A 15,969-nucleotide genomic window follows, 5' to 3' on the forward strand; every position below is an offset into this window, starting at 1 on the left:
CTTCACTTTGTCTATTCTTTGAGTCTGGGGTAATTATCACAGATTCAAGAGGCAGCAGATGGAAGAGATCCATATTCCACTTTAGCAATCAAATGAACAATTTCTCAAAATCCTCAAAGGGACAATGGATAAATTACACTCCAGCTTTTAGTTCCTCTCCACACTCAGGGCTCATGGCGCTGGCTGGGGAAGGCTAAGTGCAGGCGACTCGCCACTCCTCCTCTGGGCCCTCATGGCAACCCCACGGCAGCTCGCACTGCTGTGTGGCTATTGCTTAAATGTGACTTCCTCAAGGGATCTCCAATCCAAGGCAGCCTCTGAGTTGCAACAGCAGGGTACTTAATAAGTGAGTCGAATAAACAAGTCTTTTTGCAGTAATTCCCTCTGGCAGACCAGTTTCAATTCTTTGTAGTCTTATCTTGTCCTCCACTTCTACCAAACAGAATCTCTTCCAATCTCCTCTTCATGGATCTCTGAGGCCTATGTCAAGGTATGGACTGATGCCCTTTTGTTCCTTTTGATTTTTGGTTTTAAGGGGCTGTCTAACTGTTCCAGCACCACTTGTTTAAAAGACTAATCTTTTTACATTAGATTATCTCTGCACCTTTGTCAGAAGTCAACTGATTATATGTACAAGAGTACTTAAAAAGTTTGTGAGGTACAAAAAAATTCTGAAATCCACACATTTACTTTTTTCACAACATATATTTTCCATGAACTTTTTGATGACCCCTAGTATGCACAGATCTCAAAACTTGCACCAAAGTAAACCTGTCTTTTAATCCCATTGTCCACACACTTCCTGAAGCACACATACACACACATCTATTTCTAGACTGTATTCTCCACAGATCCAGGTGTTGTATCTATCTTTTTAATAATACACTACTTGATTTCAGTAGCTTTTCAGTAAGTCTCAGTGTGCGTCCTCCAGTTTTGTTCCTATTAAAAGCTGTTTTGGCTCTTTTCTAGATGTTTTTACCTTTCCAAATAAATTTTACAATCAGATTGTCAACTGCCACAAAAAAATCTCCACTAGGATTTTGACAGGGATCTCATTCGATCCACAGAACAATTTGATGGAGCTGGCATCTTAACAACTGGCCTCTTCCAACAACTGAACACACTGTCTCCCTTCTCTTCCTGGGATGATCTTTGATTATTTTCAACAGTGCTTTGTAGCTGTAGCTCATCAGCACAGACACTGCACATGTTTCATTGATTTATACTTATGTATTTCATGTTTCACAGTCCTATACAGTGCTCCTGTAGGTGGAGTTTTCTATAATTTTAATCTCTAAATAATAGACATGATTTATTTTTATATAATAATTTTGAATCCTGTGACTTTACTAATTCACTTATTAGTTCTAGTATATTTTGGGGGCAGATTGTCCAGGATTTTCTGCATAAAATTATTTCACTTGCAAATAGAGCTTTATTTCTTTCTGCTCAATTTGTATTCCTTTTATTTTTTTTTTCTTGCCTTACTGAACTGGTTATGGGATCCTTGCCTTGTTCCTCATCTCAGGAAGAAAATACTTGGGTTTTCATCACAAAGATACTTATATTTCCATCTACCAGGTTGAGAAAATCTTTCTACTCTTAGTTTGCAGAAACTTTTAAATTATGAATTGAGATAACCACATGGACTTTTTTCCTTTTAATTTGCTGAGATAGTGATTTGTACTGACTCATTTTAAAAATCAAAACAGCTTTGTCTTCTTGGGATAAAGCCTGCTTAGTCATAATGCAGTATCATTTTTACATATTGGTGATTTTGACCTGTTAATATTTTCTTGAGGACTTTTGTGTCTGTTTATAGGTTTCTTTCTTGTAATCCATTCAACTTATTTTGATATCATAATAACACTGGCTTCATAAATGAGTTGAGAAGTGCTCTGTCTTCTTTTATTTCCTGGCAGTTTGTGCAGAATCAATATTATTTCTTCATTAAATACTTCCTTAGTAGCATTTGCCAGTAAAGGCCCCTGGGTCTGGAGTTTTCTTTAGTGGGAAGTTTTAAGCCCCAAATTAAATTTCTTCAATCCATATAAAACTATTCAATTATGTATTATTTTCTTGAGTCAGCTTTGTTAGTTTGGATCAATCAAGAAATGTTCCATTTAAGATTTTGAATTTATGGGCACAATGTTCTGTTCTTTCCTTTTTGTTTTTTTTTTTTTTTTTTAAGATGTATTTATTTATTTGCACAGGGGCCATGCTAATCTTCTCTGTATCATTCCAATTTTAGTATATGTGCTGCCAAAGCAAGCACTATTTATTTATTTGAAAGACAGAGTTACAGAAAGAGAAAGAGAGGCAGAGAGATCTTCCATTCTCTGGTTCATTTCCCAAATGGTCTCAACAGCCTGGGGATAGGTCAGGCTGAAGCCAGGAGCTAAGAGCCTCTTCCAGGACTCCCAGGTTGGTGGCAGGGGCCCAAGAACTTGGGCTATCTTCAGTAGTTTTTCCTAGGCACATTAGCTGGATCGGAAGTAGAGCAGCTGGGAGCTGAACTGGCACCCATACAGGATGGTGGTCCTACAGGCAAAGGCTTAAACTGTCTGTGCCTCGGTGCTGTTCCACAATGTTTCTTTCTTATTTGTTTCAAATAAATAAAAGACAAAGAGAAAAGGCTCCCCTATCCACTGGCTACCTCCCCAGCCAGGAGCCAGGATCACAATCCAGGTTCCCCAGGCTGAGTGCCAGTCACCCAATTACCACTCCCTCCCAGAGTTTGCATTAGCAGGAAGCTGAGTCAGGAGTCAGAACCGGACATCAAAACCGGGCACTCCCATGTAGGATGTGCACGTCTTCACTGCCAGGCTAAAACCCGCTCCAGTCCTGTACTGTCCTTGCAATATCTGTATGATATGCACCTGCAATCCCCCACTTCATCCTGACATTTGTAATTTGTCGTGTTTTTCTATCAGTCTAGTTAAATGGGTATTAATTTTACTCTTTCGGTTTCATTTATTTTCTTTATTGCTTTTGTTTTAAATTTGAATGATTTCAGTTTTTCATTCTTTCCTTATGTTTATTTTGGGTTTCATTTGTTCAACTTTTTCTACTTCTTAATAGTGGAAGCTCAGGTCACTGACTTGAGGCTATTCTTCCCTCTTTCCTAATTAAGTGTTTAATTAGAAATTTCCTATTGCTTTACAAGCATCCCCACATTTTGATATGTTGTGATTTCACTTTCATTCAACTAAAAATATAATTTCTATTCTGACTTTCTCATTGACCTACGCAGTGTTTACAAATGGGCTGCTTATTTTACAAATATTTGAAGATTTCTCAATATTGTTCTGTTACTGAATGATCATAATTGGCTTATCTATGAATAACACAGCTATGGACATTTGTGTACAAATATTTGTTTCAGACTTTGTTTTCAATGCTTTTTTGTGTCTACCTAGGAATGGAACTGCTGGGTCAGGTGATAACTCTATGTTTAACTTCTTGTTTTCAAGAGGCAGAGAGAAAGAGAGACAGAGCCCTGACTGGGTAGAAGACAGGAGCATGGCCTCAATCCAGGTCTCCTGCACGGGTGGCAGGGGGCTAACTACTTGAGTTGTCCCACTTTCTCCCAGGGTCTGCAGTAGCAGGAAGCTGGAGCTAAGAATCAGACCCAGGCGCTCGGGCCCTGATGCAAGCATCGTCACTGGTGTCTTCCAGGCCATCCACCGCCACTGTCTGATGTTCTGAGGACCTTCCAAACTTGTCTTCAATGGCTGAAACTTTCAGATTCCTGCCACTCATGTACTTAAGCCCTAATTCCGGTACAGCGTTGCCAACGCCTGCTACTTTCTGTCCTCCTTCCTTCTCTCTCTCTGTCCCTCCCTCCTCATTCCCTCCTTCCTGGTTTTCCTTCTGGCTACAGCTATCCTCATGGCTGTGAAGTGTTACTTCTCTGTGGTTTGCCACCATTTAAAAAAACACAAAACAAAAAAACACCTGCCTGCTGGTTTTGAAAGGGTGCAATTGAAGTGGCCAAGAGTCCTGGTGCTTCTCCATTCTTGGCAGATATATGGTGGAGTTCAATACAGAAGTATTGAACAAATCTACCTGGAAATAAAGGTAACAACTGCACATTTCTCCCATTGCATTTAAACAACGGATGTTTTGTCTCCCTGTAACCAGTCCTCTCGTGAAACATACCTGCGCGAAAGCAGGAAGTACGTAATGGACCATGGTGTCTCATCATCAGAGTACAGGGCAGCATGAGAAGGCTTTGTTTTCTCTCTTTTTATTTGCCAAGTGAGTGGTAGGAAACAAAAGCTGGCGATTCTCCAAGAAAAATGATTTTCTTTAGGATCAAGTTTCCCTTCATTTTTCTAATTTGGCATTTTTAGGTAACTTTTCCTGGGGCTATGTGACAGAACTGTTCATCTTTAAAAAGTACAAGCAAGAATAATAATGTTAACTTTTTCTCTGCTATTCTTTGGTAGCATATGGGGACAATCACTTGAGCATTGACGTTAGGAGAGCTGTTTTCTAGTTTCCAATTTTCCCTATTAGGAGAACACGGCACGTGATTTCTCTTGCAGTGACAGAAAGAGGGGAATGTCACCACTTCACTTGCTCTCTGATCACCTCATGTTTAGTGATATTTCAACTGAGTGCAATTACTTAAAACATCTACTGTGAATTATGGTTGGCAAAATGAGTCAGTGGGTAAAACTGTGTTCTCAGAACTCCTGTTAATCTTCTCCTGCCACCTGCTACAGGTCCCTACCTTTTTTTTTTAAGATTTATTTTATTTATTTGGAAGAGTTACAGAGAGAGGTAGAGCCAGAGAGAGAGAAAGAGAGGTCTTCCAACCACTAGTCCACTCCTCCCCAAATGATCACAACAGCCAGAGCTGAGCTGATCCAAGCCAGGAGCCAGGCAGGAGCTTCTTCTGGGTCTCCCACGTGGGGGCAGGGGCCCAAGGACTTGGGCCATCTTCCACTGCTTTCCCAGATCAAAGCAGAGAGCTGGATGGGAAGTGAAGCAGCCGGGGCTCGAAACCAGCGCCCATGTGGGTTGCTGGCATTGCAAGTGGTGGCCTTACCCGCCACATCCCTCATCTGAGGGCCAGGCTCTCAGTGAGAGTTGAGATAAACCTTCTCTTCCTGGGTTGTCTTGTTGTGGTGTGTTCAAAGGTTAGCTCTTCCACACAGCACGATCAGATCCTCACTGCCCTGCAGTGCTGTTGTCTTGCTGGCCATGTGAGCGTGGAGGGAGAATTTCCACCACTCAATGCACTCATTCTTTGGTCATTCACTCTACCAGAGAATATTTCTGCTGCAATTATCTCAGCAGTAGAGAATTTTAAAATCTAATGTTAGAGCAGATGTAAGCCCACAGAAATAATTGTTTTCCAACAAAAGTCCTAAAAATACATCTGAAGAATTAAAGAATTGATGGAATCACCTTCTTCCAACACACAATGCAGATTTAACAGGACGAGGGCAGCCCGTGAGTGGTGAGAACAAGTCTCAGCACAGCAGCCTGTGTGCACGGCCAACCAGAGAACATCACCTGCTCCTCCACGTGCTATCTCACTCCATCCCCCCTCCCCGGAAATGAAAATCACGCTTATCTTCTAATTGTAAAGGCAATGCAAGCTGGCTGTAAAACATCTGCATATTCCACTACAGCATAAAGAACGCAACATGGAGCACAGATCCGTACTCATTCAAACCACTACTGACATTTTGGTAAACCTCCTTCCCAGTGGGCTTCCATTTAAAAAATCATATTATAATGCCTCCCCCCCCCAAAAAAAAACTATTCAAATTGAGGTAACAAACACTTAAAATATAGCAACTTAACTAGCTTAAGCATATGCTCCAGGGTAAAAATCACATTCACAAAGTGCAACCATCACCTCCATCCACCCCAGAACTCCTGGATCTTGTACAACCACGAGGCTGTATCCACTGACAACCCCCATTCTCTTCCCTGAAGCCCCGCACCCACCATCCTGTTTCCCAGCTCCATGACTTTCACTATTCTAAGTACTTCATATTGCTGGATCCTACACTGTACGCCTCTTTGTGACTGGCTTATTTCAATGAGAATTATGCCCTGAAGGTTTGTCTATGTTAAAGTATACGTCATAATTTCTCTCCTTTTTCAGGCTGAATATTTCATTTTATTAACATCACATTTAACTTATCTACGCATCCAGCAGTGGATACTTAACACTGCTTCTATGTTTTTGCTATTGGGAATAATGTTGCTATGAACATGGGTTTATAAGTATCTCTTTGAGACCCCACTATCAATTATTTGAGACACATACCCAGCAGAAGTGATGAATCATAGGGTAATTCTAGTTTGAATTTTTGAAGAACTGGTATGTTGTTTTCCACAGAGGGTGTACCACTGTAAAGTGTAAAGTACCAATAGTGCAGGAGGGCTCCAGTCTCCCCTCATCCTTGCCAATGCTAATTTTCTGTTTTACTGCTAGTAGCCATCCCTTTGGGTATTGGCTGTCATACTAATGTAATTTGGATTTGCATTTCCCTAATGATTAGTGATGCTGAGAATCTTTTCATGTGCTTGTTAGAAATTAGCTTATCTTCTTTGGAGAAATGTCTATTCAACTCATTTGCCATTTTTGAATTGGGTTGTCTTTTTTTGTTTCTGAGTTTTAATTATTAATTAATTATTAATACCTTAACAAATACCTAAATTGAAAATCTTTTCCCATTTTTTCCTTTTTAATATATGGATAGTATCTTTTGATGCACAAAATTTTAAAGTTTCCATGAAGTCCAACTTGCGTATTTCTTCTATTTGTACTTTTGCTTCCATAACCAATATCACTGCCAAATTCAGTGTTATTAAATTTTGTCCTAACCAAGTTTTCTTCTAACAGCTTTACAGTTTAGGTGTTACATTGCGGCTGTTGACCTACTCTGAGTTCATCTTTGTCTACGGTATCAAGGAAGGGCCCAGTTTCAGTCTTTGCATGTGGATGTCCAGTTTTGGCAGCACCATTTGGTGAAAAGGCCGTCCATTGCCCTTGAATCATGCTAGCGCTCATGTAAAAGTCACCTGCAAGGGTTTGTTTCGGGGTTACTGTTCTATTCCATCAGTGCTTATGTCTGTCTTTCTGCCAGTAACACACAGCTCTGATTATGTATCTTTGGAGTCAAGTTTTGAATTGAGTAAGTGTGACGCGTCCAGCACTGTTCTTCTGCAAGACTGTTTTGGCCCTTCAGGGTTCCTTGAGATTTCATATGACTATCAGAACCTTTTTTCATAGGTCTGCAAAAAACATTGGTAGGAATTTGTCAGAGTTCGCACTGAATCTATCGTTGATTTTGGGTAGTACTGGTATCTCTACAATGTCTGCCAAACTATGAACATGGGATGTATCCATTTATTTGTGTCCTTTTTTTTAAAGTTTTATTTATATTTGAAAGTCAGAGTTACAGAGAGAGAGGGAGGGAGAGAGAGAGATCAATCTTCCCACTGCAGGTTCACTCCCAAGATGGCCTCAAAGGCCTGTGTTGGGCCAGGCCAAAGCCGGGAGTCAGGAGCTTCATCCAGGTCTCCCATGCAGGCAGGAAGGTCCCAAGCCCTTGGGCCATCCCCTACCACTTCTCACAAGCCTTTAGCAGGGAGTTGGATTGGAAATAGAGCATCCAGGACACAGATTGGTGTTCAGATGGGATGCCAGTGTTACAGGCGGCAGCTTTACCCACTATGCCACACCACCAACCCCTATTTGTGTCTTTATTTTTTTTCTTTTAAGATTTTATTTATTTATTTGAAAGGTAGAGTTACAGACAGTGAGAGGGAGAGACAGAGAGAAAGGTCTTCCTTTCATTGGTTCACTCCTCAGATGGCCACAACGGCCGGAGCTGTGCCTATCTGAAGCCAGGAGCCAGGAGCTTCTTCTGGATCTCCCATGTGGGTGCAGGGGCTCAAGGACTTGGACCATCTTCTACTGCTTTCCCAGGCATAGCAGAGAGCTGGATTGGAAGAGGGGCAGCTGGGACCAGAACCAGCGCCCATATAGGATGTTGGCGCTGCAGGCAGAGGATTAACCTAGTGTGCCACAGAGCTAGCCCCTAATTTCTTTCAGCTGTATTTTTTTTGCATTTTTCACTGTATACATCGTTCTTCATCTTGGTTAGCTTTCCAAGATATGTCATGCTTTTGATGATACTGTAAAAGGAATTATCATAATTTCCTTTTCGGGTTGTAAGCTGTTGGTGTATAGATTTGCAACTGCTTTTTATGTACTGGTTTTTTATCCTGCTAGTTTGTTAAATTCATTAGGTCTAGCAGGTATTTTGTGTATGTGTGTATAGTATTCCAATATTCTCTGTAAACATTCTTGTTTCTTTGCTTCCAATACAGACACCTTTATTTCTACTTTTTTTTTTTTTACCCTGCTGTTAATTTCTTTTGTGTATGTTCTTTGGTTATTTCCTTTGTGGTTAACATGGTGATTTTATATTTATATCACCTTAACTTTAATAACATGTAACAATTCTACTCCTTTCAGCTCAGTCCCCCTAATCCTTGGTTGCTGATGTCACAAAATTATAGCTTTATACACCATTTACCCCAAAATATGAACTAGTAATTCTTTTAAATGCATTAGTCTGTTAAATTATGTAGAAAACAAAAGATGGAGTTACAAACAAAATTACAATAATAGCTTTTAGATTAATCATTCTTTTCTAAAATGTACTATCCCCTTAAATTACACAGAAAAAGAAAAGCTGTAGACAACTGTTGCAATAGTACTACCTTTCGTCACTGTAGTTAGCTGGATTGAGAGTCTGTTTCCTTCACGGTTTCATGTTTCTGTGCAGTGTCCTTTCACTCTACCGCAAAGGCTCCCCTGAAGTGCTCCGTACAGGACGGATCTGGTGGTAACGAACGCCCTCAGATTCTCCACCTGGCGATGTCTTCACTTCTCCCTCACTTTTGAAGAATAGTTTCTCCAGATATAAGATTTTTGGTTGACAGCTTTTTTTTTTTTTTAGCATAATGAATACATAAGACTAATGACCGGTAGCCTGCCAAGTTTTTGATGATATATCTGTTGACAATTGTTTAAAGATTTATTTAGTTATTTGAAAGGCAGAGTTGTGTGTGTGTGTGTGTGTGTGTGTGTGTGAGAGAGAAATCTTCCATCCACTGGTTCACTCTCCAAATGGCCACAGCAGCAGAGCTGGACTGGTCTGAAGCCAGGAGCCTGCAGCTTCTTCTGGTATCCCACCTGGGTACAAGGGCCCAAGCACTTGAGCCACCCTCTGCTGCTTTCCCAGGTACATTAGCAGGGAGCTGGATGGTAAGTGGAGCAGCTGGGACTGCAACTGGCATCTATATGGGATGCCAGCATCCCAGCTGGTGGCTTTACTGCTATGCCTCAACGCTGGCCCCAATCTGTTGGCAATTCTATTGAGGAGACTTGAATGTGGTAAGTCACTTCTCTTGTGTTTTCAAGATTCTCTTCACCTTTAGCTTGTGAGTGTTTGACTGTAATACGTTTTGGTGTGGGTTTCTCAGAGTTCACCTTCTTGGTAGTTGATTGAGCTTCTTGGATATTCATGTGCACATCTTCCATCAAAATTGAGATGCTTTTGGTCATTGTTTCCTGCAGTATTCTTTGTCCAGTTCTCCCAGTTATGTGCTTCTAAGACTCCCACACGTGTAGGCTTGTCCACGTAGCAGTGTACTGCAGGAGTCTATTCATTCCTCTTCCACCCTATGTCCTTTAGCTCTTCAGATTCAGTAACTCCCATGGTTCCACAGTCAAGTTCACGGATTCTTTTTTTCTGACTAATTAAATCTGCCTCTGAATCCCTTTAGTGAATTTTTCATTTCAGTTATCACATTTATAGCTCTAGAATCTGTTGTTTCTTTTTGTGTTTTCTCTCTTTATTGACACTTTTATTTTGTTCACGCATTGTTTCCTTGACTTCTACATCTTTTAGTTTGCTATTGGCAACTTTAAGCCAGCTCTTTTAAGGTTTTTGCCTAATACATCTGCCATTAGATATCGTTCAGGGAAAGATTCTGCTAACTTTTCCCTTTAAATGGGCCAAATTTTCATGTTTCTTCATATGCCTCATGATTTTTTGTTTAGAACCAGACATTTGGATAATAATGTATCTCTGGAAATCCCTACCTTTTCCCCAGGCTTGCTGTCTTTTGTATTTGCTTTTATTTGTTGCTTTTGGTTTTTTAATTATTATTGGATAGTTCTGTGCAAAATATCAGTCTAAGGTATAAATAAGTTTAATATACATTAAGGGCTGGCACCTCGGCTCACTTGGCTAATCCTCTGCCTGCGGCGCCAGCACACCAGGTTCTAGTCCTGGTCGGAGCGCCGGATTCTGTCCCGGTTGCCCCTCTTCCTGTCTAGCTCTCTGCTGTGGCCCAGGAGTGCAGTGGAGGATGGCCCAGGTCCTTGGGCCCTGCACCTGCATGGGAGACCAGGAGGAAGCACCTGGCTCCTGGCTTCAGATGGGTGCAGCAAGCCGGCCGTAGCGGCCATTTGGGGGGTGAACCAACGGAAGGAAGACCTTTCTCTCTGTCTCTCTCTCACTAACTCTGCCTGTCAAATATATATATATATATAGACACACACACACACACACACACACACACATATACATTAAGGTCTTCTAAGTTCTTTTCAGAGCTTGTATATTTCCCTGGGCATGCACAGTCAGTTTCTAATTTTCCTCATATAAACAGTTCTGGATGTCTCCATCTTTAATGCTTGGATCACAAAAGGGAAAAAGAGAACACCACAGAGGGAGGATAAAAGGCCCCTGTTGTTTTAAATCCCCTGGAAGTCACTTCAGCTGGAGGGGAAGTGGCCTGCAGGCATGCTGACGGCCACCTCGCTCTGACCTCTGCAGTGAGAAGCTTCAGTCATTACTCAGAGCACAGACCCTTGATATCTGCAGCAGAGAGCAGTTTCGCACAAACGGCTCCTATCACTGTTCTGGCTGCTACCGTGGGTCAGGGAGTAGTAGATGGACAGCCATGAAGAGCTGAATTTGACGGAGATTAACCACAATTAGCCTTCCAAGTCTTCTCGTGGAAACTGAAAGCCTCCAGTCTACTCAGAGCTCCAGAACGGTCCATCAGAGCTGCCAGTTGCCTAGGTGACATCAGGTCTGGGTGCTGCCCGCTCTGCCGTCTGCCTCATGCCACCCTTGACAGGGTCTGCTGGGAGCAAACGTTTTCAATGTGGATGAAGTTCAACTTCAAAAAACTCCAGGTTTTTTTTTCTTTTTACGTACTGTGCCTGGTGTCATGTTTAATTCCTCACCACGCCCTATGTTTTGAGGATTCTGTTATAATTTCTTCTAAAAGTCCTATATTTTTCACATTTTCCACTTAATTTTATGATCCAGTTTTAGTTCATTCTTACATGACGTGACTTAAGTCGAGGCTCACTTTTTTCTGCATGAATATTCAATTGTTCTTGTACCATGTGCTGAACAGACATCTTCCCATGAATTCACTGCAAACCTTTACAATCTACTTCTAGATACCTAGTGCATTGATTTATACATCTTTCAATACCCCAGTCTTGACTGTTGTTGCTAGATCATCTCTACAACTGGGTAAAGTGATTTGTTTGATGTTATTTTAATCTTTCTTTTTTTTTTTTTTTTCAAATTTTTTGACAGGCATAGTGGACAGTGAGAGAGAGAGACAAAGAGAAAGGTCTTCCTTTTGCTGTTGGTTCATCCTCCAATGGCTGCCGCAGCTGGCATGCTGTGGCCGGCGCACCGCGCTGATCCGATGGCAGGAGCCAGGAGCCAGGTGCTTTTCCTGGTCTCCCATGGGGTGCAGGGCCCAAGCACTTGGGCCATCCTCCACTGCACTCCTGGGCCACAGCAGAGAGCTGGCCTGGAAGAGGGGCAACCGGGACAGAATCCGGCGCCCCAACCGGGACTAGAACCCGGTGTGCCGGCGCCGCAAGTCAGAGGATTAGCCTAGTGAGCTGCGGCGCCGGCCTATTTTAATCTTTCAAAAGTTTTAGTTATTCTAATTTCCTGACCTTTCCATATAAATTTTAGAATCATGAAGATATTGCTAGAAAAATATTTCCTGGATTTTAAGAAATGAATTAAAATTGTATGTCAGTTTGGATAAAATTGATATTTCTACTATGCTGATTCTTGATAGCTTTTCCTGCCCTTAGTTTTCTACAATTAATAGAGTAAGAAGTACCAATGTGAAAGGGACTCTATAAAACTAAACAGAAAATCCACCCCATTAAGATGAACTAACCTGAGGCACGCGATGCTGTACGGTGGGGTAGGTCCCCACCTACAAGGCCATCATCCCGTATGGGTGCCAGCTGGAGTTCTGAATGCTCCACTTCTGATCCAGCTCCCTGCTAATGCACCTGGCAGCAGAGGATGGGCCCCTGCACCCACATGTGACACACGGATGAAGCTCCATCTGCCTGGCTTCAACCGGGCACGTTCCTGGCTGCTGCAATCACCTGGGGAGTGAACCAGCGGATGGAACATCTCTGTCTCTCTCTCTGTAACTCTGCCTTTCAAATAAATAAATCTTTAAAATAAATAAAAGATGAATCTGCATTCACTGTAATTTGTTTTTAATGACATCACTTTCTAAGATTGAAAATCACTAAAGAATTTTGGGGGGACAAAGAGAAAAGAGAAAGGTAGAGAAGACTTCAAGGGAAGACAGATATGTGGTGTAGTCTTGCACCTTTTTTTCCATGAGTATGTCACCTATGTCTTTATCTCAAGTACAATGTGGGGACTACTGTTACCGTCTTCAACTAACTTAGTGGTGGATTAATGTATCTTCCAAAAAGACCAAATTGGTTTAAAATTTCATGACTACATCTTTCATATTACACAATGACTAACACAATAAGAACACAGTCAACACAATCATAAATTACTGACAGAACTAAATTGATTCTGCAAGAATCCCCATAATACGCACCTCAAGGCAGTATGATTTTACAGCATTTGCAATATGAATGCTGTTAATAATAGGTCTTTCTTATTTGTAAGTAGATAAAGAGGAAGCAACTTCAAGAGTTGTGTTTTAAGTCTTTGGAAACTAGAATAAACCTGTGGTTAAGAACTCAGGCTGTACAGTAGGCAGACGTGGTGATACCTCTAACTAGTCACTGATGTCAGGCAATTTATTTAACCTCTTGGAGAGTGAGAGTCCATATAGGGGACAGGGAAATATTTAAGACTATGACCTACGTCAAACAAATGTGAAGCTAAAGAGTAATGCATTTTATATACCATGGAATAAATGTTTGTCTTCGAAAGGAAAATCCTGTGTTAACATACACTCCCCAGAGTGCTCGCAGTTGGAAGTGAGTCCTCTGGCAGGTGTTTAGGTCATGAGGCTGCAGCCCTCAGGAGAAAGATCAGTGCCCTTATAAAAGAAACCTCCAGAAAGCTCACTTGCACCCGCGCCACGTCTATGAGTGAGAGAGCGGATTCTTGCAGATACTCGCCTGCTCCACTGTGATCTGACATCCCAGCCTACAGAACTGTGAGGAACGCGTATCTCTGTTGTTCGGAAGCCGACCGGTTCCAGCTATTTTATTACAGCAGCTCAAATGGACTAAGACGGCATATTAAAAGCTAATCCCAGAGGTTGGCAGTTGGTAAACATTCAATATACAATACTACTACTTCAAATTCATTTTTGTCTGAGAACATATTATAGAAGACGCTCTAAAGGTCCATCAAGCTCTGTGAAGTTAAGATTCTAAACAGATGCCAGACTGTTCAGGGAAGTCTTTTTGTCTTCCAAGAATGCACTTCCCTACTCTCAAGGGTCAAAACTTTTAGCTCATGAAGTGAACTGACACAAAACTGGCTGCTTGACTCAATCGTGGCACTATATAGCTAGAATGTCATCCTTTGAATTGTAGCTTCCTCGAAGTAGCCATGATGGCTCATATAATAAAAAAAAAAAATTCTTACGCATGCACATTAGAAATTTGGTAAGGTACACAAATGAAAAATCATTCCATTCTCTCTTCTGAGGCCACTGTAGATTTTTATGGGGTAGGCACTGGTGGTGCTACCTGCGACACCAGCATTCCCGTATGAGCAGCAGTTTGAGTCCCTGCTCCACTTACAATTCAGCTCCCTGCTAATGCTCTTGGGAAAGCAGTGGAAGATGCCCAAGTGCTTGGGCCCCTCCCACCCATGTGGGAGTCCCAGATGGAGTTCTAGGCCCTGGGTTAGGCCGGGCCTAGCCATAGCTGTTGTGGCCACTGAGGAGTGAAGCAGCAAAGGGACCATCTCTTTCTCTGTGTCTTTGTCTCTCCCTCTCTGTAACTCTGCCTTTCAAGTAAGTAAATAAATCTTAAAATAAATAAATAAATAAATAAATAAATATCACTGCAGATTTTAGATTCTGGAGGCAATCAACTTAAATGGAGCCAGCAAAACTGTATGTAAATGTAGATGGTTGGGCCAGAGTTGTGGCATAGGGGGTTAAACCACTGACTGAGATGCTGGCATCCCATATGGGCACCTGTTGGTGTCCTGGCTGCTCCACTTCCAATCTAGCTCCCTGCTAATGGTCTGGAAAAGCAGTGGAAGAGGGCCCATATGGGCCCCTGCTACCTGCGTGAGAGACTCAGAGGAAACTTCTGGTTTTGGCCTGGCCCAGCCCCAGCTGTTGCGGCCATCTCAGGAGTGAACTAGTGGATGGAAGATCTCTATTTCTCTTCTCTAACTCTTATTTTCAAACAAGTAAAGAAATCTTAAAAAAAAAAAAAATGTAGATGGTCTTCTTCAGTTGTGCACACCTCACAGACATGTTATGTCACCTTACTTGGGCTAACTGGGGAGTCAGTGCAGTCTTTCCCTCTACTGTGCAGACAGCTGAAGCTCTGATCTCCTATGCATGCTGATAACACACATACAACCCTGAAACACACTCAGAAGTGAGAAGAGTGAAAATCAACAATGAGAAAGATTTGTCATTCTATGCTGTGTTTCTTTCTTTCTTTTTTTTTTTTTTAAAAGATTTATTTATTTTATTTGAAAGTCAGAGTTATACATAGAGAGAAGGAGAGGCGCAGAGGGAGAGAAAGAGAAAGAGAGAGAGAAAGGGAGAGAGAGAGAGAGAGGTATTCCATTTGCTAATTCACTCCCCAATTGGCCGCAATACTCGGAGCTGCACCGATCTGAAGCCAGGAGCCCGGAGCTTCCCCCGGGTCTCCCACATAGGTGCAGGGGCCCAACGACTTGGGCCATCTTCTACTGCTTTCCCAGGCCATAGCAGAGAGTTGGATTGGAAGTAGAGCATCAGGGACTCAAACTGGTGCCCATATGGGGATGACAGCACTGCAGGCGGCAGCTTTACCCACTACACCACAGCGCCGGCCTCTATACTAGGTTTCAATGATACTATCCACGATTACCAAAAGTCACTGAGATGGATTTAAATGAAATCAGAAGTTTGGTAAAATATGGAAAAAGTATCACAGTAAAAAAAAATAGAGTTGCTTTATTTATTTGAAAGGGAGAGAGGGAGAGAATGAGAGAGAGAGAGAGATCTTCCATCCTCTGGTTGACCCGCAAATGGCCGCAATGGCCACGGCTTGGCCAGGCTGAAGCCAGGAGTCAGAAGCTTCTTCCAGGTCTCCCACGTGGGTGCAGGGCCCAAACTCTTGGGTCATTTTCCACTGCTTTCCCAGGTGCATTTAGCAGGGAGCTGGATTGGAATTGGAGCAGCCTAGTCTTGAACCAGCATCACAGGCGATGGCTTTACCAGCTATGTCATGCCGGCCCCATAAAATCTTTTTTTACAATGTTATTTGCTTTTAGTTCTACAATGACACTGGTTATATAAGATTATAGAAGCAGGCAAAATTAAATCGGCAAACAGGTCATTAACAAATAAGACAGAGAAACTGGGTGGCTTTCTATGCGTTACCTCACCTGCATAAGAGGACATTAT

General features: G+C 42.0%; 1 protein-coding gene and 1 non-coding gene across 13 annotated transcripts in view; both read right to left on the reverse strand.

Moving 5' to 3' along the window:
- PEAK1 (pseudopodium enriched atypical kinase 1) overlaps positions 1-15,969 on the reverse strand; it is a 346,647-nt gene that overhangs the window by 139,385 nt on the left and 191,293 nt on the right. The window lies entirely within an intron of this gene.
- On the reverse strand, positions 2,171-2,278 carry LOC127487826 (U6 spliceosomal RNA). The gene has a single exon (XR_007915073.3). It is a non-coding gene; the product is annotated as a U6 spliceosomal RNA (small nuclear RNA).

Source organism: Oryctolagus cuniculus, chromosome 12, assembly GCF_051225735.1.
Source record: "Oryctolagus cuniculus isolate XC-2025 breed Fujian yellow rabbit chromosome 12, ASM5122573v1, whole genome shotgun sequence".
Classification (NCBI taxonomy): Eukaryota; Metazoa; Chordata; class Mammalia; order Lagomorpha; family Leporidae; genus Oryctolagus; species Oryctolagus cuniculus.